This window comes from Hyperoodon ampullatus, assembly GCF_949752795.1.
Source record: "Hyperoodon ampullatus genome assembly, chromosome: 20".
NCBI classification, from domain to species: domain Eukaryota; kingdom Metazoa; phylum Chordata; class Mammalia; order Artiodactyla; family Ziphiidae; genus Hyperoodon; species Hyperoodon ampullatus.
Genome location: NC_136933.1, coordinates 33,217,663 through 33,241,278, shown reverse-complemented (window position 1 = coordinate 33,241,278; position 23,616 = coordinate 33,217,663).

Genomic DNA, 23,616 nt, shown 5'->3' with positions numbered 1-23,616 from the left:
ACATCTGTGCTATTATACTATATTTTTGCAAAGCTAGCAACAACTGAAGCCATATTATTAAATTATGAAAAAAATGCATAAATCTCAATAGACTTGTTTGTTGTTTCAAGAGCCAGAAGTAGTGATCCCTATGCCTCTGGAGTGATCCCTATGCCTTGAATTACTTAAATTTTTGTAATGATATAATAAATATTTAATAGTATAATATTTTGAGTAACTTCAAATATAAATGACATTAAAAATTAACCTGTTTAAACTATTTAAGATTACCTGAATAAATTTGATTAGAAATCGGTTTTAAATCTATTTAAAGTAGCAGTGATGCTAGAAGTTGCAATTTTACAGGAAACCAATAAATCAGTAGTTTAATATGTAAATGAAATATGTACTAAATTAAATAATTAAAGTAAAAAATCACTTTGTAGGGTTGGGGGCTGCTTAAAAACATTGAGATAAATTGTTACTTCTGCATTATCCTCATATAACTTTTCTGTATACAAAATCTTTACTTAAAAAATAACCACTGGCCTGATTATATGTAGCTTTAGTTAGTACTGTACATTCGAATTATAGGGGTTCCAGAAGAAGAAGAGAAAAAGAAAGGGACTGAGAAAATATTTGAAGAGATTATAGTTGAAAACTTCCCTAATATGGGAAAGGAAATAGTTAATCAAGTCCAGGAGGCACAGAGAGTTCCATACAGAATAAATCCGAGAAATACGCCAAGACACATATTAATCAAACAGTCAAAAATTAAACACAAAGAAATCATATTAAAAGCAGCAAGGGATAAACAACAAATAACACACAAGGGAATCCCCATCAGGTTAACAGCTGATCTCTCAGAAGAAACTCTACAAGCCAGAAGAGAGTGGCAGGACATAAATAAAGTGATGAAGGAGAAAAACCTGAAACCAAGACTACTCTACCCAGCAAGGATCTCATTCAGATTTGATGGAGAAATTAAAACCTTTACAAACAAGCAAAAGCTGAGAGAGTTTACCACCACCAAACCAGCTTTACAACAAATGCTAAAGGAACTTCTCTAGGCAAGAAACACAACAGAAGGAAAAGACCTACAATAATGAACCCAAAACAATTAAGGAAATGGGAATAGGAACATACATATCAATAATTACTTTAAATGTAAATGGACTAAATGCTCCCACCAAAAGACACAGATTGGCTGAATGGATACAAAAACAAGACCCATATATATGCTGTCTACAAGAGACCCACTTCAGACCTAGAGACACATACAGACTGAAAGTAAGGGGATGGAAAAAGATATTCCATACAAATGTAAATCAAAAGAAAGCTGGAGTAGCAATTCTCATATCAGACAAAATAGACTTTAAAATAAAGACTATTAGAAGAGACAAAGAAGGACACTACATAATGATCAAGGGATCAATCCAAGAAGAAGATATAACAATTGTAAACATTTATGCACCCAACATAGGAGCACCTCAATACATAAGGCAAATACTAACAGCCATAAAAGGGGAAATCGACAGTAACACACTCATAGTAGGGGACTTTAACACCCCACTTTCACCAATGGACAGATCATCCAAAATGAAAATAAATAAGGAAACACAAGCTTTAAATGATACATTAAACAAGATGGACTTAATTGATATTTATAGGACATTCCATCCAAAAACAACAGAATACACATTTTTCTCAAGTGCTCATGGAACATTCTCCAGGATAGATCAAATCTTGGGTCATAAATCAAGCCTCGGTAAATTTAAGAAAATTGAAATTGTATCAAGTATCTTTTCCGACCACAATGCTAAGAGACTAGACATCAATTACAGGAAAAGATCTGTAAAAAATACAAACACATGGAGGCTAAACAATACACTACTCAATAACGAAGTGATCACTGAAGAAATCAAAGAGGAAATTAAAAAATACCTAGAAACAAATGACAATGGAGACACGACGACCCAAAACCTATGGGACGCAGCAAAAGCAGTTCTAAGGGGGAAGTTTATAGCAATACAATCCCACCTTAAGAAACAGGAAACATCTCGAATAAACAACCTGACCCTGCACCTAAAGCAATTAGAGAAAGAAGAACAAAATAAACCCCAAAGTTAGCAGAAGGAAAGAAATCATAAAGATCAGATCAGAAATAAATGAAAAAGAAATGAAGGAAATGATAACAAAGATCAATAAAACTAAAAGCTGGTTCTTTGAGAAGATAAACAAAATTGATAAACCATTAGCCAGACTCATCAAGAAAAAAAGGGAGCAGACTGAAATCAATAGAATTAGAAATGAAAAAGGAGAAGTAGGGCTTCCCTGGTGGCGCAGTGGTTAAGAATCTGCCTGCCAATGCAGGGGACACGGGTTCGTGCCCCGGTCCGGGAAGATCCCACATGCCACGGAGCGGCTGGGCCCGTGAGCCATGGCCGCTGAGCCTGCGCGTCCGGAGCCTGTGCTCCGCAACGGTAGAGGCCACAGCAGTGAGAGGCCCGTGTACCGCAAAAAAAAAAAAAAAAAAAAGGAGAAGTAACAACTGACACTGCAGAAATACAAAAGATCATGAGAGATTACTACAAGCAACTCTATGCCAATAAAATGGACAACCTGGAAGAAATGGACAAATTCTTAGAAATGCACAACCTGCCAAGACTGACTTAGGAAGAAATAGAAAATATGAATAGACCAATCACAAGCACTGAAATTGAAACTGTGATTAAAAATCTTCCAACAAACAAAAGCCCAGGACCAGATGGCTTCACAGGCAAATTCTATCAAACATTTAGAGAAGAGCTAACACCTATCTGTCTCAAACTCTTCCAAAATATAGCAGAGGGAGGAGCACTCCCAAACTCATTCTACGAGGCCACCATCACCTTGATACCAAAAGCAGACAAGGATGTCACAAAGAAAGAAAACTACAGGCCAATATCACTGATGAACATAGATGCAAAAATCCTCAACAAAATACTAGCAAACAGAATCCAACGGCACATTAAAAGGATCATACACCATGATCAAGTGGGGTTTATTCCAGGAATGCAAGGATTCTTCAATATGCACAAATCAATGTGATACACCATATTAACAAATTGAAGGAGAAAAACCATATGATCATCTCAATAGATGCAGAGAAAGCTTTTGACAAAATTCAACACCCATTTATGATAAAAACCCTGCAGAAAGTAGGCATAGAGGGAACTTTCCTCAACATAATAAAGTCCATATATGACAAACCCACAGCCAGCATCGTTCTCAATGGTGAAAAACTGAAACCATTTCCACTAAGATCAGGAACAAGACAAGGCTGCCCACTCTCACCACTCTTATTCAACATAGTTTTGGAAGTTTTAGCCACAGCAATCAGAGAAGAAAAGGAAATAAAAGGAATCCAAATTGGAAAAGAAGAAGTAAAGCTGTCACTGTTTTCAGATGACATGATACTATACATAAAGAATCCAAAAGATGCTACCAGAAAACTACTAGAGCTAATGAATGAATTTGGTAAAGTAGCAGGATACAAAATTAATGCACAGAAATCTCTGGCATTCATGTACACTAATGATGAAAAATCTGAAAATGAAACCAAGAAAACACTCCCATTTACCATTGCAACAAAAAGAATAAAATACCTAGGAATAAACCTACCTAAGGAGACAAAAGACCTGTATGCAGAAAATTATAAGACACTGATGAAAGAAATTAAAGATGATACAAATAGATGGAGAGACATACCATGTTCCTGGATTGGAAGAATCAATATTGTGAAAATGGCTCTACTACCCAAAGCAATCTACAGATTCAATGCAATCCCTATCAAACTACCACTGGCATTTTTCACAGAACTATAACAAAAAATTTCAAAATTTGTTTGGAAAACAAAAGACCCCGAAGAGCCAAGGCAATCTTGAGAACGAAAAACGGAGCTGGAGGAATCAGGCTCCCTGACTTCAGACTATACTACAAAGCTACAGTAATCAAGACAGTGTGGTACTGGCACAAAAACAGAAAGATAGATCAATGGAACAGGATAGAAAGCCCAGAGATAAACCCACGCACATATGGTCATCTTATCTTTGATAAAGGTGGCAGGAATGTACAGTGGAGAAAGGACAGCCTCTTCAATAAGTGGTGCTGGGGAAACTGGACAGGGACATGTAAAAGTATGAGATTAGATCATTCCCTAACACCAAACACAAAAATAAGCTCAATATGGATTAAAGACCTAAATGTAAGGCCAGAAACTATCAAACTCTTAGAGGAAAACATAGGCAGAACACTCTATGACATAAATCACAGCAAGATCCTTTTGGACCCACCTCCTAGAGAAATGGAAATAAAAACAAAGATAAACAAATGGGACCTAATGAAACTCCAAAGCTTTTGCACAGCAAAGGAAACCATAAACAAGACCAAAAGACAACCCTCAGAATGGGAGAAAATATTTGCAAATGAAGCAAGTGACAAAGGATTAATCTCCAAAATTTATAAGCAGCTCATGCAGCTCAATAGCAAAAAAACAAACAACCCAATCCAAAAATGGGCAGAAGACTTAAATAGGCATTTCTCCAAAGAAGATATACAGACTGCCAACAAACACATGAAAGAATGCTCAACATCATTAATCATTAGAGAAATACAAATCAAAACTACAATGAGATATCATCTCACACCAGTCAGAATGGCCATCATCAAAAAATGTACAAACAATAAATGCTGGAGAGGGTGTGGAGAAAAGGGAACACTCTTGCACTGCTGGTGGGAATGTGAATTGGTACAGCCACTATGGAGAACAGTATGGAGGTTCCTTAAAAAACTACAAATAGAACTACCATATGACCCAGCAATCCCACTACTAGGCATATACCCTGAGAAAACCATAATTCAAAAAGAGACATGTACCAAAATGTTCATTGCAGCTCTATTCACAATAGCCCGGAGGTGGAAACAACCTAAGTTTCCATCATCGGATGAATGGATAAAGAAGATGTGGCACATATATACAATGGAATATTACTCAGCCATAAAAAGAAACGAAACTGAGCTATTTGTAATGAGGTGGATAGACCTAGAGTCTGTCATACAGAGTGAAGTAAGTCTGAAAGAGAAAGACAAATACCGTATGGTAACACATATATATGGAATTTAAGAAAAAAAAAATGTCGTGAAGAACCTAGGGGTAAAACAGGAATGAAGACACAGACCTACTTGAGAATGGACTTGAGGATATGGGGAGGGGGAAGGGTAAGCTGTGACAAAGCGAGAGAGAGGCATGGACATATATACAGTACCAAACGTAAGGTAGATGGATAGTGGGAAGGAGCCACATAGCACAGGGAGATCAGCTCGGTGCTTGGTGACTGCCGGGGGGGGTGGATAGGGAGAGTGGGAGGGAGGGAGACACAAGAGGGAAGGGATGTGGGAACAGATGTATATGTATGACTGATTCACTTTGTTATAAAGCAGAAACTAATAAAAAAAAAAGAGGAAAAAAAAAAAACACTGGCATGAGTATATGTAGCTTTAGTTAGTACTGTAAGATCATATGTCTGCTATATCTTTCCTTATTCTTCAGTTTTCCCATTCATTCTTTTTATCTTATATTATTTTCTAATCATTCACTGAAAATGTTGACAGGAAATTTTGCAAGGCATGTTTTTATCTTTAAATTAGAATTCACACTCCAACTCATGAATTCGTATCTGGTGTTTGATAATAAAATATTATTGAAATAAGAGAAACGTAAAATCTGTATTCAGTAAATTATTCTGTTTTAAAATCTTTGCTAAGTTAATAGCCATATTCTGCACTTAAAAAGTATAGTATTTCAGAACTATAATGAGGTACATACTGAACATATTAATATTAGCTCTCATACAGAAAAATATAATTGTACACAGTGGAAAAGCACTTAATATTATGTCAGATATTTCAGATCATTTCATGGAAAATTGTTGAAGGTTTACTTAACTTTAAGTCTCATGCAAATCCAAGAGTTAATTACAACTGATTTTATGGAACAGTAAAGCAGAACTTTTAAAATTCTGTTGTTTTTCAGAAAGTTTTGAATAATACAATTTAATTTTCCTTGGTATTACTGGAGGCCAGGGAAAGCTGATTTAATTTGATAATGATAAGTCTTGCCTTCTCTTAAATGGAGTCTTTAAAACATGTCAGCTAACTCTGATTATTTAATGATTTATGGGAAAAATTCAGTACAGCATATAATAACATTGTTCCTTTCCAAAAAAAAAAGGAAAAGGGACCATGGACTGTGGTTCTATAGTTTGGAAAGGCGAATATATGGAAGTTTGAAGTTTTTAATGAAAGACATGATATTTATAATTGATAATGGTTTAATGTAATAGATACAAAGAAATCTACATTTATAATAAGAGTATAAATACATGAATTTAGATTGTGATTCTTTCTTTTCTTTTTTGTGAAATACTTCTTTTAAATTACCCTTTCTATTTATGCATTTATTATATAAACCTACACAATGTTTTATTATGTCTAAACACGTACATTTTCATTGAGGTGAATTATGCAATATCATGTCTCCTTGAAGAATTGCAAATGTTCATATACACCATGTAATTGAGATTGAGACTATTAAATACATCTCATCTTAAAATGAAACAGACATCAGAGTGACCCAAGGCAGAAAAAAATGGGATTGGCCTTAGATTTAAAAGCAAAACACAAACAAGAAACAGAAAACAAAGTATGTACATCTTACCCTGAGGTAGTAGAGAAATAAGACAAGTTGTTTTCAGATGCAGTTAATGTTACAGGTAGTTAAGTATCCCTGATGACTTGAGGAGGTATGTGAGAGACTGAGAAAAACAAAGCAAACAATAAATATTGTACAGAGCTGACTAGGAAACTGGAAAATTGCAGAAAGAGCACCGATGTTAGCGTCCCTGAATCTTTAGTGGTGTCCATTGGCAGAGCCATGTGATTTGCCAGGAGAGGGTTCGCATCCTGGGTTAAAGAAATGGGAGTGACTATTGAAGGATTGATACGCTGAGGGACAGTTTATCCTGGGGAAAAGGGAATTTTATAACCAAGAATGTGACCTTTATTGTTTAGATTGGCCAAGAAAAAAAAAAAGGCCAACAAGAAATGAGATTGTTAGATTAGGAGAAAATGGTTATTTCAAAGACCTGGATATAATAATAGGGCTGATAAGCACAAGTGGTGGAAGGAAAAACCTGAGTGAAATAGTGTGATAAAAAGTGGAGAAGTGGAGAATAGGACTATGACCTTGAAGAGTCAGGGACAGTGAAGGCAGCGTGAGTTTACTTGTATTTCTCATGGAGACAAACTCTCTAAGCCTCGTTTTTTCAGTATGACAGAAAGAAAAATAATGTGGCTTATTGAAGTGTTGTGAGAAATAATAACAAGTGAAGTGGTTGATCCAGCATTGGGCACACTGTTATGAAATACTTTCCATATATGAATGCAGTTTTAAAATTCATTTATTAATCCATTTTTTTCCTCTTCTCTCATTAACAAAGAGGCCTCCCACATAATTAGTGATCATTTTAGTTTCATTTGCTAGATTTTTGTTTTTCAAATTAAATATTGTCTCTGTCTGGAAGCCACTTTCCCCTGGATTTCTACATGTCTTGCTGAATTGGTTTTGACCATCCTTTTACAAATGCAAATCAGTATCAAATCTGCCTGCCTTTTCATGTCAGTGCCTTGGCCACTAGCTCAGTCATAAAGTCTATTCGATTTTCTGAAAGATGTTTTTTGGTCTCTGGGTATCTGGCCCACTGTGGTTTCTTTAATAATTTGGCATGTGCAGAACACCTTCTCTAGGCATTGCAGATTGCCTCTTTACATGCCCCACATTCCTGATCTCACTTCTTGAGTTACTAGCAAGCCTGTAAGGAAATGCTTCTCTAAATTGCTCTGCAAACTATTCTGCCTTCATTGTGAGCTATCTATCACTAAAAGAAAGTAAAGAGTTTCTCTTATCTGTATCAGTAGTTTCACATCTAACAGGGAAGTTTTTATTTTCATGTAGCTTGCTCAAGTGTTCCTTTTATTCCTATTACATTTTTCATTAAAATGATTTCTGTTTCTCAGTATGGAGTCAAACTAGAAGTAGTTACTGATTTCTCCACCATTAAGTTTGAGAGTCTCTTGCTTGCTGCTCAGTCATTTGGTTGTAGATTATATTAATTACAGAATCTGTTTCACATACTTTTTCTGGTATTTGTTTTAACATCTCTGTGTTTTCCTGAAAAACTTAGGACCTATATGTAGATAAATTATCAGCCAGATGTATAACACCCCTTCTGTGAAAATAAGGCAGGATGGAAAATTCATGATTAAATTATAGCTGTCCTTTGCTCTGTTCTTCTGTTTATGACTCCTGCTATAGGGGTTTTAATGTCAAACTCTGTTCTCAGTTTTGTTCCAAAACAGAGATTTTCAGGGCAGCATAAAGCTTCATTAACTCCTTCAGCTCACTGGGATCCCATTCAAGGTAGTGCTTTAATGTTTGAGAACTAAGGAATAAGAAATAGTACACATTTTTGATGGCACTTTGATAGTAATCACATTTCTATTCCTGGGTGTGCTCAGTGTTGTAATTAAGTTGCTCTTAAGTGTGCTAAACAGTACACTGTGGGTATAAAAGCGGTGTCTTCTGAAGGTGTCAGATTGGTGACCGGAGAGTAACTAGGACTCCGTGAAAATCAGATCATTATTGACCCCTGCTTTGCCATTTTTTCTCTCACTGATCTTCTGTTATATAACTACATTTAGTGTTAAACAGAGTATATAAATACATACTGGCTTTTTAATGCTGCTAGTTGAATAGTAACAAACATATTAGATCTTCCTGTGGTAATTTCTTTGGCTCAACAGGCAGCCAATTAGCACTGTAGGACATAGAAATATAACATCACAAACAAGCTACTTGTGTGTTTCAGTACTAAATTAATTTTCTTTTAATTCGATGAAAGTAATGCTAATGATAAGATCTAATGAGTGAACATGCATTCTCAAGCATTTTCTTTTATCTCTAATTCATTTTTTTATCAGTTTGATTTAACATTGAAAGGGACTCATTAGGGAAAACACAAAGATATTAATGTAAAGATTTAAGTGATGTAAAGAGAGCATTGTCCAAGGTGCAGGTGAATATCAAATAATTTTAATTAAAATAATGGAACTAGGGAGGCATTTTAGAAGATGGTAATCTCTAACCTTGATAAACTGGAAGAACCGTCTGCATATAGCCAAGTATTATCTTTTCTCAGCACACATATGATGAAGAAAATGAAATATATTTAATTTACTATTGTACTAAGACATGTTTTATGTCCAGCTAAATTTTTATTTTAACATTGAGATTGTTCTTTAAGTTACGCTTTTTAGTAATTCTTTCTAATGACACAAAACATTCATTCAGTTCCATTCACTAAGGCATTCCATTCCCTAAGGAATGTGTACTAATTCTGATTTATAGAAATATTGTTTCCCTTATTCAGATAGATGAATCAGCAGTTATGAAAGCAGTTCCATAACTTAAATTCAGTTAGTAGTGGGGCCATTTGGTGTGGTTGTTTGGGTGAACTATCTAGATACCTAGGCGGAATGAAGGGTGACTACAGAGACCCTGGAAAAGGTGCTTTCACAGGAATAGCTGAAGCACTGAGGTCTTGCTCTGTAAATAGTGCAGTGCAATTTGTGAGTTAAAATATGTGATGGCTGGATGAAGGAACTATTGACAGAATAAAAAGAGGGAAGGAATGAATGTAAAAATATGACCCTCAAGTTTATATTAGGAGTTTAAAATGCTACTGCCAGCATTTTATCAACAACTTGGTAACCATATAATATACTTCTTGTAAGTCAGTTTGATTTTCAAGCATTATACCTTACAGTGCAACCCTTTGACCTGGCCAAGAAGAGCTTAGTGCTTGGTGGGTTTTTCAAGTTCAATGTTGTTAAGAACATCATAAATGAATGGCCTTGTTTCATGACTTATGTGTGCATACGTGCAACACACCATTCACATTTTAAGATTTCTTAAATTAGAATGTGTTCTGCAATCATAGTTGATCTGTCTCCCCACTATCACTTTTCTTAATAGAGCTCCTAAAATTATTATAGGCAAAGAAAAGTGTACAAATAGATAAAATACAATTTTATTACCATATATGTGATTAACCAAATTCACTATTGCATAGCTATGGAGAAACTGGATAGGAATGTTGATCTGGGGCAATAATAAGGTCCAGAAAGCACAACTTACCTATAAAGCTCCAAAGAACTCATGGATATTAACCATTTACTACTACTGCCCCAGCAGTTATTGCAGAATAAACAGTGTGATAGATTATATCACTCTAATTATCACATTCTCAATTACAGAGACTCTTAGAAAAAGGCAAAGGGACGTTACAGTTTTTCCACGGTCCCATCGTGAACTTTGCAAAGATATCTTCTAATACTTTCAACCTCACCCATATCCTTCTCAAGACCAGATGATGACTTGGCTTCCTATATCACAGAGGTTTTCAGGCATGTAGCCTCCTTGATTTACTGACTCGTATATCAATTTATCTCTTAGTACGAGTCCATCCTGATTGCTTCTTTCTTCCTTTTCCAAAAAGATAAACTTCTTATGCAAAGCAAGTTGATATCTCTGTACCATGGAGATTTACTCTTCCTGTCATTTTTGCAGAAGAAGTGCATCAATTTTCTAGTTCCTCCACTGTGTATCTTTTCCTTTTCAGTTGGCTTCTCTCCCTGAGAACCTAAGTGTCTTTAAGTTTTTAACTCCTTAAAAAGAATCCTGCCATGATCTCATGACTTTTCTTTTTATAGCTAAGCTTTAAAAAGAGAAACGCTTAATCCCAGTCTATATTTTTACCTCCTATTTACTACTCAACCCATTTTAATCTGACTCCTGTACTCAACTTTCCACTGAAACTTTTCTCACTAAGATTATCAGTGATTTTCATCGCCAAGTCCATTGAGCACTCTTCAGTCCTTATTTAAACTCTTTTGTGTTACTTAACATTCTTGATGATTCTTTTTTCCTTGAAATTCTCCATGGTCTTTACTAAGATCTTTATGTTGACTCAGGCCAGCATCAGTTTATGCCTGCATTAGAAAATATGCAAGGTAAAACCAATTCAGCCCTGCTATATGAAACCGAACTTTGTGAGCTCATTCTCAAGCCAACTGTGCAGTAAAGTAAATTCAGAACCATTATCCGAGGTTAATTTTGACTGCCCTGCCTGAAAGTGTTCAAAAGGCTTATCTTTGAACATAGGTTGGATGTACTTCAATTCACATGCTTTCATTTTTGGGCTGTTCAGCTTTCATGGAAGGGTATTAATCCTCTTCAGCTGAATATGTGTTCAATGAGTGCCTCTCAATAGTTTTCAATCAAGTGTTTGCCAGGGAATATATGTTTAACCGCTCTGAAGATTTATCAAAATCTCAGTTTGGAGAAATCATAATGAGGAAATGTTAATTAAAAATATGCAGACTATCCTGTCTTTTAGAAATGCTAAAGTACCACACACTAACTTTTCCCATACAAGAGACAACATGTGTATAACACATTATGTTGATCTCATATAAAATTGCCAGTGTGGAGGAGGCAATATAATATAGTGATTAAGAACTTGTACTTTGGAGTGAGACAGCTCTGGGTTTGAATCCGGTTCAATAAATTCTCAATTAAGCAATCGTGTAGAGTGCCATTTCATTTCACCACACCTGAAAGGAATCATAATAAAATTCCCTGTATATGTTAGCCCTCAATTTCAGGAAGCAGCCACTCTAATAATATTCATTACACTGTCATTCTGCTCTGGCTAATAGTACTCCTAATATTACCACTAATATTAAAGTTCTCAGAAATCAGACATTTCTTTCATACATTTACACGCTTGGGAATCTATCATGAGACTACAAGACCTAGTCTCTGTTTATCAATCAGCAAACTATGTGTACTACTTTCTTTCCTATCTCAGGAATCCTTTTTCTCTTTTTCTTCTGTGCAACAATCATAGTTTACATATTGTATATGGTTTATTTTAATAGTAATTCACTCCATGTGTTCTAAAAGGGTGTGTGTGTGTGTTTGTGTGCATGCATGCGTCTGCAGAGCATCTCTCTTCCTCACTGACTCAAGATGTAAAATTTTGAGGGGGTGTAAGTTTTTTTTCTTTTTAAGTCTTGTGTTTTATTAGATTTTTAGGAGCATTAGTTTATATAATAACTGGTCATTAGGAAAAATTGCCAAACCATTGTTGGTTGTATGTGTAAAATAAGTAAATGATGAAACAGTATGTAGTGGCTTTATTTGGAGTTCTGTCTTACTTCAGTTTTATCAGGATTTTTTCAATAATATGAATAAATCTATAGAAAAATATCAAACTTGCAGGTGACATTTACAAAAAAACACAACTATGATATCTAATACAAATTTACATTAAAATCTTTGGTTGGAATAATGAGCTGATTCTGAAAGGAGCAATTTCAATAAGGATATATGTGAATTTCTCAAATATGGTTCAAAACCTCACTGTACAAGTACAGAATGAAAAAACTATAGCTCAGTAGCAACACAAGTAAAAATTACTTTAGGTTTTTTATGCTTAAACAGGACTTCTACTTCCAGGAAGATGAGGTAGATATATTTTCCCTATTCCTCCTGCTAAATACAAATATCGATAAAAACCCTTGAAATTATACGTATAGCAATCATAAGGAGACTCTGAAAGTTGGGGAGAAGAAGGAAGATCAGATAGGGACCTTGGGACCCAGGGAATCATATGGTAGTGATATCCCTGTTTTTGTTTTTGCTTTGACTCATTTATCCCAGACTTAGAGCTGAATAAACAAGCACCTGGAAATATGAAAGTGTTTGGGTAAAAAAAAAAAAAAACACATTGAACTGAATGAAAAGGAAACCACACCATATTAAAATATGTTGGATACAGCTAAAGAAATGGAGAGAGCTAAATTTATAGTGTGAAATGCATATACAAGAAGAGAGGGACTATCTCAAATCAGTAATCTAGGCTTCCACCTTGTATCAGTTAGTTCCAGCTACCATAACAATATACCACAGGCTGGGTAGCTTAAAAAAAATAAAATTTATATGCTCACAGTTCTGGAGACTGGAAGTCCAGGACCAGGGTGCCAGCACGGTCAGTGATTGATGATAGCTCTCTCCTTGGGTTATAGATGGTTACCTTCTTGTGTCCTCACGTGATGGAGACAGAGGACAAGCTCTCTGGTGGCTCTTCTTAGAAGGACACAAATTCCACTGGATCTGGGCTCCACCCTTAGGACCTCACTTAACCTTAATTACTTTCTCATCTTCAGTTACATGGGGATTTAGAGCTTTAACATAGGAATTTTTTGGGGAAATAAACATTTAGTTCATAACATACCTCAAGAACCTTGAAAAGCAGAGCAAAATAAAGTCAAAGCAAGCAGAAGGAAGTTATGAAGATAAGAACGAAATAAGTACAATTATATACGAAAAAGCAATAGAGAAAATCAGTGAAATAAAGAACTAATTCTTTGTAAAGAGCAATATATTTGACAGACTACTTGCAAGGTTGACAATGAAGAGAGAAGGCACAAATTACTAATATAAAAATGAAACGGAATATCAATACAGACCCTGCAAAAATCAAAAGGATAATAAGAAAATACTATGAACAACTCTGCATACATACATTTGACATGTTACATGAAATGGGTCAATCCCTTGGAAAGCGCAAACTACCATAAGCCATTCAGCATAAGGTAGACTATTTGATTCATTATATAACTGTTAAGGAAATTGAATTTGTAATTAAAAGCAACCAAACAAGAAAACTCTATATGCAAATGGGTTTCTTGGATAATGCTCCCAAATGTTTAAAGAAGAGCCAATTCTACACAGTCTTTTCCAGGAACTAGAAGAGGAGGAAACACTTCCCAATTCTTTTTATAAATTTGTAATTATCCTGATACCAAAACAAGAAAAAGACAGTCCAAAAAAAAAAGTCAGACAGAAATACTAATATCTATCATAAATAGAGATAAAAAATTCATAACAAGACAAAATTTACCAAGATATAATAATTTATACAGCATGACCAAGTTGAGTTTTTAATCATATTTGAAGCTGGTTTGATACTAGAAATCATTCAGCATAATCTACCATATTAGGAGGTTAAAGAAGAAAAATCACATGATCATATCAATTTATGCAAAAAAGTTATTTGACAAAATTTAACACCCATTCATATAAAAACTCAGAAAAATAGGAACAGAGGGTCATTTTCTCATCTTGATAAGTAGCTTCTGCAAAGGCCTTGGGCTAACATTATACTTAAAGTTGAACTACTAAATACTTTCTAAGATTCCTAATGAGACAACAATGTCTGCTCTCACCATTATTATGTAACAGAGTGCTGAAAGTTCTAGTTGGTTAGTACAGTAAGGCAAAGAAAGGAAATAACCTACAGATAAGAAGGGAAGAATTAAACTGACTCTTTTTGTAGACAACATGATCATCTTTGTATAAAAGCCCTAGGAGTCTACAATTTTTTAAATAATTTTATTTTAAAAATTTTAGAGAGATAATTGATATATAACATTGGTTTCAGGTGTATAACGTAATGATTCAATATATTTATATATTGTAAAATGTTCACCACAATAAGTCTAGTTAACATCTGTCACCAAACATTGTTACATATTTTTTTTTCTTGTGATGACAACTTTTAAGATCTGCTCTCTTACCAGCTTTTAACTCCACAATACAGTTCTATTAACTACAGTCACCATGTTGTTTATTACATCTCTGTTCAGCCATTAAAAAAAGTAAATAAAAGAAGGAAATCCTGCTATTTGTGATAGTATGAATAGGCCTTGAGTGTATTATGCTGAGTGAAATAGTGAGTCAGAGAAAAATGGTCTCACTTGTACGTGGAATCTAAAAAAAAAGTATGTGTAGGTTTTTTATACTGAAAAAATTTTAAATAATCATGAAATTAATCAAAGCAGATCTAAATAATTAGAGACGTATCTTTTTCATGGTATGGAAGATTCAACATAGTAGGGTTGCCAATTCTCCCCAAATTGAAGAGGTTTAACATAATCTCTATCCAGATCCCAGCAAGACATTTTTGTAAATATAGACAAGATAATTCTAAAATGTATATGGAAAGACAAAGGAAATAGAATAATTATAACAGTTTTAGAAAGGAAGGAGGATGATTCTATCCAATTTCAGGACTTATTGTAGCCAAGACTCTATGGTACTGACATGGAGATAGACACATAGATCAGTGGAATAGAATAGGGAATTCAGAAATAGACCCACATGTCTATGCCTAGACTATGATTTAGTGCACAAAGTACAAATGCAATTCAGTGGCAGAAAGGTAGCCTTTGCAATAAGTGGTGCTGGAGCAATTGGACATCTATGAGCAAAAATATTTCTTCAGGATCTAGGGCTAGACAAAGCATTCTTTGATACGAAAAGCATGACCCATAAAAAGACAACTTGATCAATTGATTCCTTCAAAATTAAAAACTTGCTGTGTAAGGCCATGTAAAGAGGATAAAAATTCAAGATATAGGCTAGGAGAAAATAACTACAATTCACATATACAACAGAAAACTAGAATTTAGGCTGTATTAAGTACTCATAAAACTCAACATTGGAAAACAGTCCAGTTTAAAAAAAAATAGGCAAAAGATGTGAACAGGCATTTTATTGACGAGGATATAGAGGTGGCAAATAATTATGTTAAAGATGTTCAGTGTAATTAGATATTAGGGAACTCATTATTAAAACTATAAAGAGATATTACTACATGTTTTTTAAAATTGCTAAAATAATAATTAAAAAAATAATGACACCAGGAATCACCGTCAAAGATGTGGAGTAACTATAACTCATATATTGGTGGTGGGAATGTAAAATGGTATAGCCATCCTATAAAACATTTGACAGTTTGTTATCTGTGAACCAGTGTTTGGACTCCTGATTATTTATATTAGAGAAATAATTGCATGTTGACACAAAAACCTAAACACGATTGTTTATCCATATCATGGAGTACAACTCAGCAATAAAAGAAGAATGAGAAGGGAGAAAAAGCCAGTCCCCAACGTTAGCATACAGTATGATTCCATTTATGTAACATTCTTGAAAGGATAAAACATTAGAAGTTGAAAACAGATTAGTGGTTGCCAGAGGTTAATGAGGGTGTGGGTTTGGGGGGGGGCGGGTAAGTGGGTGTATTTATATAACAGCAAAATGAGGGATCCTTGTGGTGATGGATATGTTTTGTATCTGGACGGTATCAATGTCAATATCCTGGTTGTGATATTGTAGTATAGGTTTGCAAAGCATTGCCACTGGGGGTACCTTGATAGTGGATCTATGAGATCTCTCTGTATTATTTTTGCAACTGTGTGTTAACTTCAATTATCATGAAACAAAAAGTTCAGCTGAAAAAGAAAAGGTGTTACTTCATGTGTCTGTCACAAAATTTATGTATGATCATAATACCCTTAATATCTAGAAAAATGGAAATGCTATTAACAATTTATATGCATTGCCAAAAATCAAGCCAGGATGACTGGGTTTAAATCTTGGTAGATGCCTTCAGTGTTTTAGACTAATTGGGATTTATTCATAAATAAAAAACTAAGGTGAGGGATAACTTGAAACAGTACGGTATGCTAAGTTAGCAATTATCTTCAAATCTGTGTAGATATATTCTCTTTTGTCCTTAGAGTAGAACTAGAAGTAATGGTAGACGTTTCAGGGAAACGTTTCATTCTTGAATGAGGGAGTGTTACTTATAATATGTAACATTTATTGATTGGTTTTTGCCTGGTGATATTGTAAACACTTAACATATATAATTCATTTAGTCCTGAAAACAGTATGATGTTGTCACTACTAATGCGATTCAGATTTTACAAATGACGAATATAAAGGTTAAATATTTTCCTAAGTTTACCTACACACCAGGTAGCAGGGCCAACTTTTTTTTTTTTAAAGAAGACGTTGGGGGTAGGATTTTATTAATTAATTAATTTATTTTTGCTGTGTTCGGTCTTCGTTTCTGTGCGAGGGCTTTCTCTAGTTGTGGCAAGCGGGGGCCACTCTTCATCGTGGTGCGCGGGCTTGTCATTATCACGGCCTCTCTTGTTGCGGAGCACAGGCTCCAGACACGCAGGCTCAGTAGTTGTGGCTCACGAGCCCAGCCGCTCCGCGGCTTGTGGGATCTTCCCAGACCAAGGCTCGAACCCATGGCCCCTGCATTAGCAGGCAGATTCTCAACCACTGTGCCACCAGGGAAGCCCCAGGGCCAGCTTTTAAAGCCTAACAGTTTGACTCCAAAGCTTTTGCTGATAACTATTGTGCTGTAGTATTTTTAGTATATATGTTCTCCAACCACAATGTAATGAAACTAGAATGTATAACTGAAAGGAATTTGGGTATTCATAAATATGTAAGAATTAAACAACAGTCCTAAATTACCTGTGGCCCAAGGAAGAAATCAGAGTTTAAATTAGAAAATGATGAGTGAAAATATAAAAGGAGCATACCAAAAGTTCTGGAGAGGAAGCTAGTGTAGTACATAGAGGGAAATTTGTAGCTGTAAATGTCTACATTACAAAGAAGGAAAATCACAAATCAATAACCTAACTTTCCAATGTAAGTAACCAGAATAAAGATGAAACTAAACTCAAAGCAAGCAGGAGGAAGGAAATAATAAAGATTATAGTGAAATAAAATGAAATGGAGAGTAGAAAGATGGTAGAGAAAATCAATGAAATCAAGAGTTCTTTCTTTGAAAAGAACAACCTTTCACTAGACTGATGAAAAAGGAGAGAGAAGACATTATTAAAAGGAAAGATTGAGGAAAAATTATTTCCTACTTTACCAAAATAAATGGATTTTTAAGGGAATAAAATTAACGGTTGTATGGCAAAAAATTAGATACCCTAGAATAAATGGATAAATTCCTGGAAAGACAAAACAACCCAAACTTTCTTAAGAAGAAATAGAAAATCTGAATAGACCTCTAACAATGAAGGATATTGATTCAGTAATCAGACATACTCCTGTAACGCAGAGCCGAGCCCAGTCTCGCTGTGAAATTCCACGAAACATTTAAAGAAGAATTAACACAAATCCTTCACAAACTACAAAAGCAAATGAGGAGAGACCATTTTCCAACTCATTATATGAGGCCAATATCATCCTGATAACAAAAACAAAGACAACACAAAGAGCACAAACTACAGACCTATATGTCTTATGAATATGAATGCAAAAATCCTTTAAAATACTAGCAAGCAGAATCTAGCAACATGTAAAAATAATGATTTGCTATGACCAGTTTATCCCTTAAGGAGAAGGTGGTTCTACATATGAATATCAATCAGTGTGTAGTACATCAGAGTAATAGAATAAATAACAAAACCACAGGGTCATCTCAGTAGATATAGGGAAAGCACTTAACAAAATCCAAAACCATTTCATGATTTAAAAACAAAGCACAACAAAGTTGAACAGAAGTTATTTAATCTAATAAATGTTATTTATGGGAAAAACATAAAACAGAAACACAGCTAACATCATACTTAATGGTGAAATGACTAAACCTTCCCTGCTAAGATCAGGAACAAAACAAGTCTCTCTCTCCTCTTGGCACTTCTGTTTAGCATTGAACTGGTACTTCTTCTAGCCAGGGCAAGAAAGCAAGAAAAATTTAAAAATCATCCATATTGAAAACTAAGAAGTAAAACAATTTTCTATTTAACAATCACATGATATTATATAGAAGTCATAAATAATCCTCAAAAGGAATTTTAGACCTATTGAGTTCAGCAAGGTGTATAGGAAAGATCAATATAAAAATAATTGTGTTTCTGTAAGCTAACAATGACCAAGAAAAATGAAATTAAGAAAATAATTTCATTTATAATAGACTAAAAAAACAAAACAGGGATAAATTAAACACAAAAGTGCAACACCTACATGAAAAGAAAACTGCAAACCATTGTTGAAAAAAGTAGACCTAATAGAGATATATTTCATGTTGATTTATTGGAAGACTTAATATTGTTAAGATGGCAAAGGATACATGCACCCCAATGTTTATTTTATTTTGTTTTTCAGACAAGTTTTAGAATCATTGAAGTTTGAGGTGAGGGCTTCCCTGGTGGCGCAGTGGTTGGGTGTCCCCCTGCCGATGCAGGGGACACGGGTTCGTGCCCCGGTCCGGGAAGATGCCACATGCGGCGGAGCGGCTGGGCCCGTGAGCCATGGCCGCTGAGCCTGCGCGTCCGGAGCCTGTGCTCCGCAACGGGAGAGGCCACAGCAGTGAGAGGCCCGCGTACCGCAAAAAAAAAAAAAAAAAAAAAAGTTTGAGGTGCAAACAGAGGCTTGCATTACAGATTAGACTAGAGAAATAAAAGTAAGTGGATCATAGGTGCTCTACTTAAATGTTTCACAAAAGGAAAAACCTATGGTTTAATTGTGATTTGGCTTGATTACTCTCCCAGTAATCGAAGTGAAAGAGGTGAAATACGTTGACCAGAGATATTGCTTAAAAAGTATTTGCAGTAGTCTCTCGAGATTCAGGACAAGGACCTGCCTAAAGTAAGAAATCGACTGTAGGGATGGGTAGGTGAAAAGAAATTTGAGAGATATTCAAGATCTAACTTAATAAGATTCAGTTAAACTGTTGGCTAAGCTTATTGATAGCAAAAGTGGAGACCCGGACCATCTCTTAAATTTGAGTTTTCACGATTGGGTGGAAATTGGTGCCCTTAGGTGAAGTTAGCAAAAGCAGGGGTGAAGGTGTGAGCTAGGGAGTAGGTTAAGGATCAAGGAAGGGGAAATGAGCTCACTTTCTTCATGTTGAAATTTTGCTATTAGCACATCCAACAGATGTGCCACAAATATTTTGTTCAGAAGCTCAAAACTAAAGTTCTGAATGTGCGGTTAGCTGCCTATCTATCATGTCCACATGTTTTTGAGCTCATTGAGGAAAATGAATATATCTTATTAACCTTTGAAACCCCAGGTGACTGAAATATCACATTATAAATAGGTCCTCATGGTTTATTTCTTAATCAAATGAAGAAGTTACAATGAACTCAGATTTCCTGAACTTTTGCAGTATTCTTACATTTTTCATGTTGCAGAGTTTGGGAAAAATTAAATTTTTAAATTTGTACAGAATATTTGCATTTATGTTAATATCTTTGACTGAAGTATTCATGATTCTCCAGTTATAATAATAAAAGTAAACTCAATGGAAAAAATAAAAACACTCTGATTTTTAGTCCGTGGCAGCAGATTGATATGTTACTATTCAGTTGGATGGAGGAATTTCCCCATTTCTTCATAATTAAAACTAATGTACTACTTATATGATATGATGGAAATCAAACTTTCAAGATTTTGATTCAGATTCAACTGGAAGAAAACATCAAATCAATATATTAAAATTATTTTAGCAACCATCTTTTCTGAATGGGATACATTGTTTTAGAAAAGGTTAGTTTCGTTTTTCATTCATTTTGATTAACCAACAATATTACCGGAAATGGAATGCCATGGCTAATGCATCACTATACTGAGCTAAAATGTCCAATATAATTCTTAATATAAATAGGTTATAATATCTAATAAAATCACTTTTTTGACATAAACTAAAATATCTAAAGGGGTGACGAAAGCACTAAAATGAAAGCCATCATTACATTGAGTTAGAAAGAGATTTATTTAATTGGTTAGGTTTCTGACTGAAATAACTGCATTCAATTTGTTAATAGGTCTGTGAGGCTTTTTTTTTTTATAGGCTGAAATTTTGTTAACTGTCCCACTGACAGTTCAGCATTCACAAGACTAGCTCTAGAAATGCCATCCAGTCACTACATGAATTTCAAATTTACATTTGGCAAACAACAGGAAATTACTTTACCTACAGTGCTTATTCTGAAATATAATTTAGGATATGGTGTTTATTCTTCTGTTTTTTAATAGCATCTACTGAGAAATCACTTTTATTGGGAATCCAAACAATTGGAATTTATTTCATGCTCTATAATTTTATGAGAAGCAAGTGATAATAAACAGTCTGATACCATGACTATATTCATAAAAACAGCTTAGAGACTATGGTTAGTACAAATCCTATATTAGTAATCTTACTCTCCGCAATAAGATATTGGATGTATATGGAACAAAGTTATGCATATTAAAGATGGTGATTATTGATTGAACTATCCGAAGAAGAAGAAAACTTATTTTCTGAGAATTCAGGCTCTAGAGTCTAACTGCCTGGATTGAATCATTTTTATTCACTATAATTGTAGTGTCAGATGCAGGTTATGTTACTCTAGGTATAAAAAAATTGGAACCTTTGCATATGTATGTATTTTTGCCCAGTTCTTTAGAAATATTTATTCATTTTCATAACATAAACTTACTAAAAAGCTGATAATGAGGAAACTGGCACAACCACAGTTGAGAAACATGCCCAGATTTACCAGCCAGTACGTGTAGAAACATGTTAGCAGACTAGCCAAGCCATCATAGATGCCTAGGATATTTATATTCTATTATGAATGCTGTTCTAAATCTATCACTGTAGAATAGAAAAGAGGGTAATCTAGAGATCTCATAGGACTCACTAAAAGAAGTGTACAGTATCTAACTTTTAAGGTAACATAATCCTAGTTGAAAATTACAAATATCATTGCTTTACTCAAAAGATACCACCAAAATAAAAATTAGGGTTTTAGTTGATTATAAATTGAATGCAGAGTTATTTTAGATGCTATGTACTAGAAAATATCATATAATCCTAGATGGTTATTGTCATTATTATTCTTTGGGTATTTCTAAATACCAATATTCTTTGGGTGTTTCAAAAAAAAGGTAATTTTACATTTTTTAACCTTATTGGAATTAATAAATCACAGTTACAGCTTCATTGCATTTATGTAGTCCCTTCCCGTTACCATTTGTCAAAACTCTTATGTATATTTTACTATTTCCACATGCAAATGTAGATTTCAGTGGCCAGCAGACCCATGGAATATACATCCAGCCCATACTTTTTTTTTTTTTTTTGCCGTACACGGGCCTCTCACTGTTGTGGCCTCTCCGGTTGCAGAGCACAGGCTCCGGAGGCGCAGGCTCAGTGGCCATGGCTCACGGGCCCAGCCGCTCTGCGGCATGTGGGATCTTCCCAGACCAGGGGCACGAACCCCTGTCCCCTGCGTCGGCAGGTGGACTCTCAACCACTGCGCCACCAGGGAAGCCCCAGCCCATAATTTCTTGATAGTTGTTCAGAAAGTCTTAATACATCTGGTTTTGTTTACTCATTTGTTTGTTTTAATTCTCTACAGATGTTTTGAATCGTGAACTTATGTTTCATTCTCATATTGGGGAATAGAAATGTTATAGTAAGATATATATATATATATATTACTTTGCTATAATAGCAATTCTAGACTTTCAGAAATTAATTTTGTGAACTTTTCTTATTCTGGCTTAACCTTATTTCTGTATTCATTTTTCTTTGATATCTTTATCTATCATGGTGATGAGTGAATTCTTTAATTTACATAAAGAAGTGATATTTACATATGTGCATATAGAAAATAAGGAAGCAAAGCACAGGATACCACTGAGTATATTTAAAATCTTTAAGCTTCAGACTCAGTGCCAAGGAAAGTTTAACCAAAACCAGATGTAATAAAAATAGTATGCCGTAAGACTGTCAGTGGTGATGTTAGAACAGGCAGATAGGTATACATGAGCAGAGAAATGGGCACAGGGAAACCAAGCATCTTGTAAACAATATGGGGGCCCTTGGGTAGACAAAGAAAAGCAGGAACCTCCAGACTAACAGGAAACCACATATTTTGGGGTGTCATGTGTCCTGGAGGCAGACAAAGAAGGTGGAAAAAGGTGGGAATCTCTGCTTCAAAGGCAACCTTTTGCTCATTATTCTCTCATTACAATAAAACTAGTCTCGCAGATAAGACGTTCCCATCATGTACCAACCCCATGACACTTCCAGTCAAGACTAAATAAGGATGAAATCCCTCCTCCCCTTGGGAAGGTGGAACTGGGATAAAAATCAGGGAATACAACCCTAATCCTCTGCCTCCCCAGTGAATATTCCACCTCTTCATTTCTACACCCCACATATCCAGCTTGCCAAAGAAACTCAGGGCAGCTACTCACCTGAGTCTACCCGCTCTCCCCTTGAGAGCATACTGTCACTTAATATATCCAGTCTCTCCTTTCTTGACCTCTGCATCTCTTCTCTGAATTCTTTCTGCAGTGAGACAAGAACCTACTCTCTGGTAACAGTGATATATTCAGGAATATTTACCAATGAATTTCTAAGTCCCAATGTGAATGCTTATAATCAAAGATGACTGAGACATCTATATTTGAAATACATGGAATTTAGATCAGTATTTGTAACCTTACTAAAGAGCTGTTTTCATTATATGAAAGCTTTTCTCATGAAGAGGCAGGAATAAATGCTATGAATCAACTCTGAAAACAAGAATGAC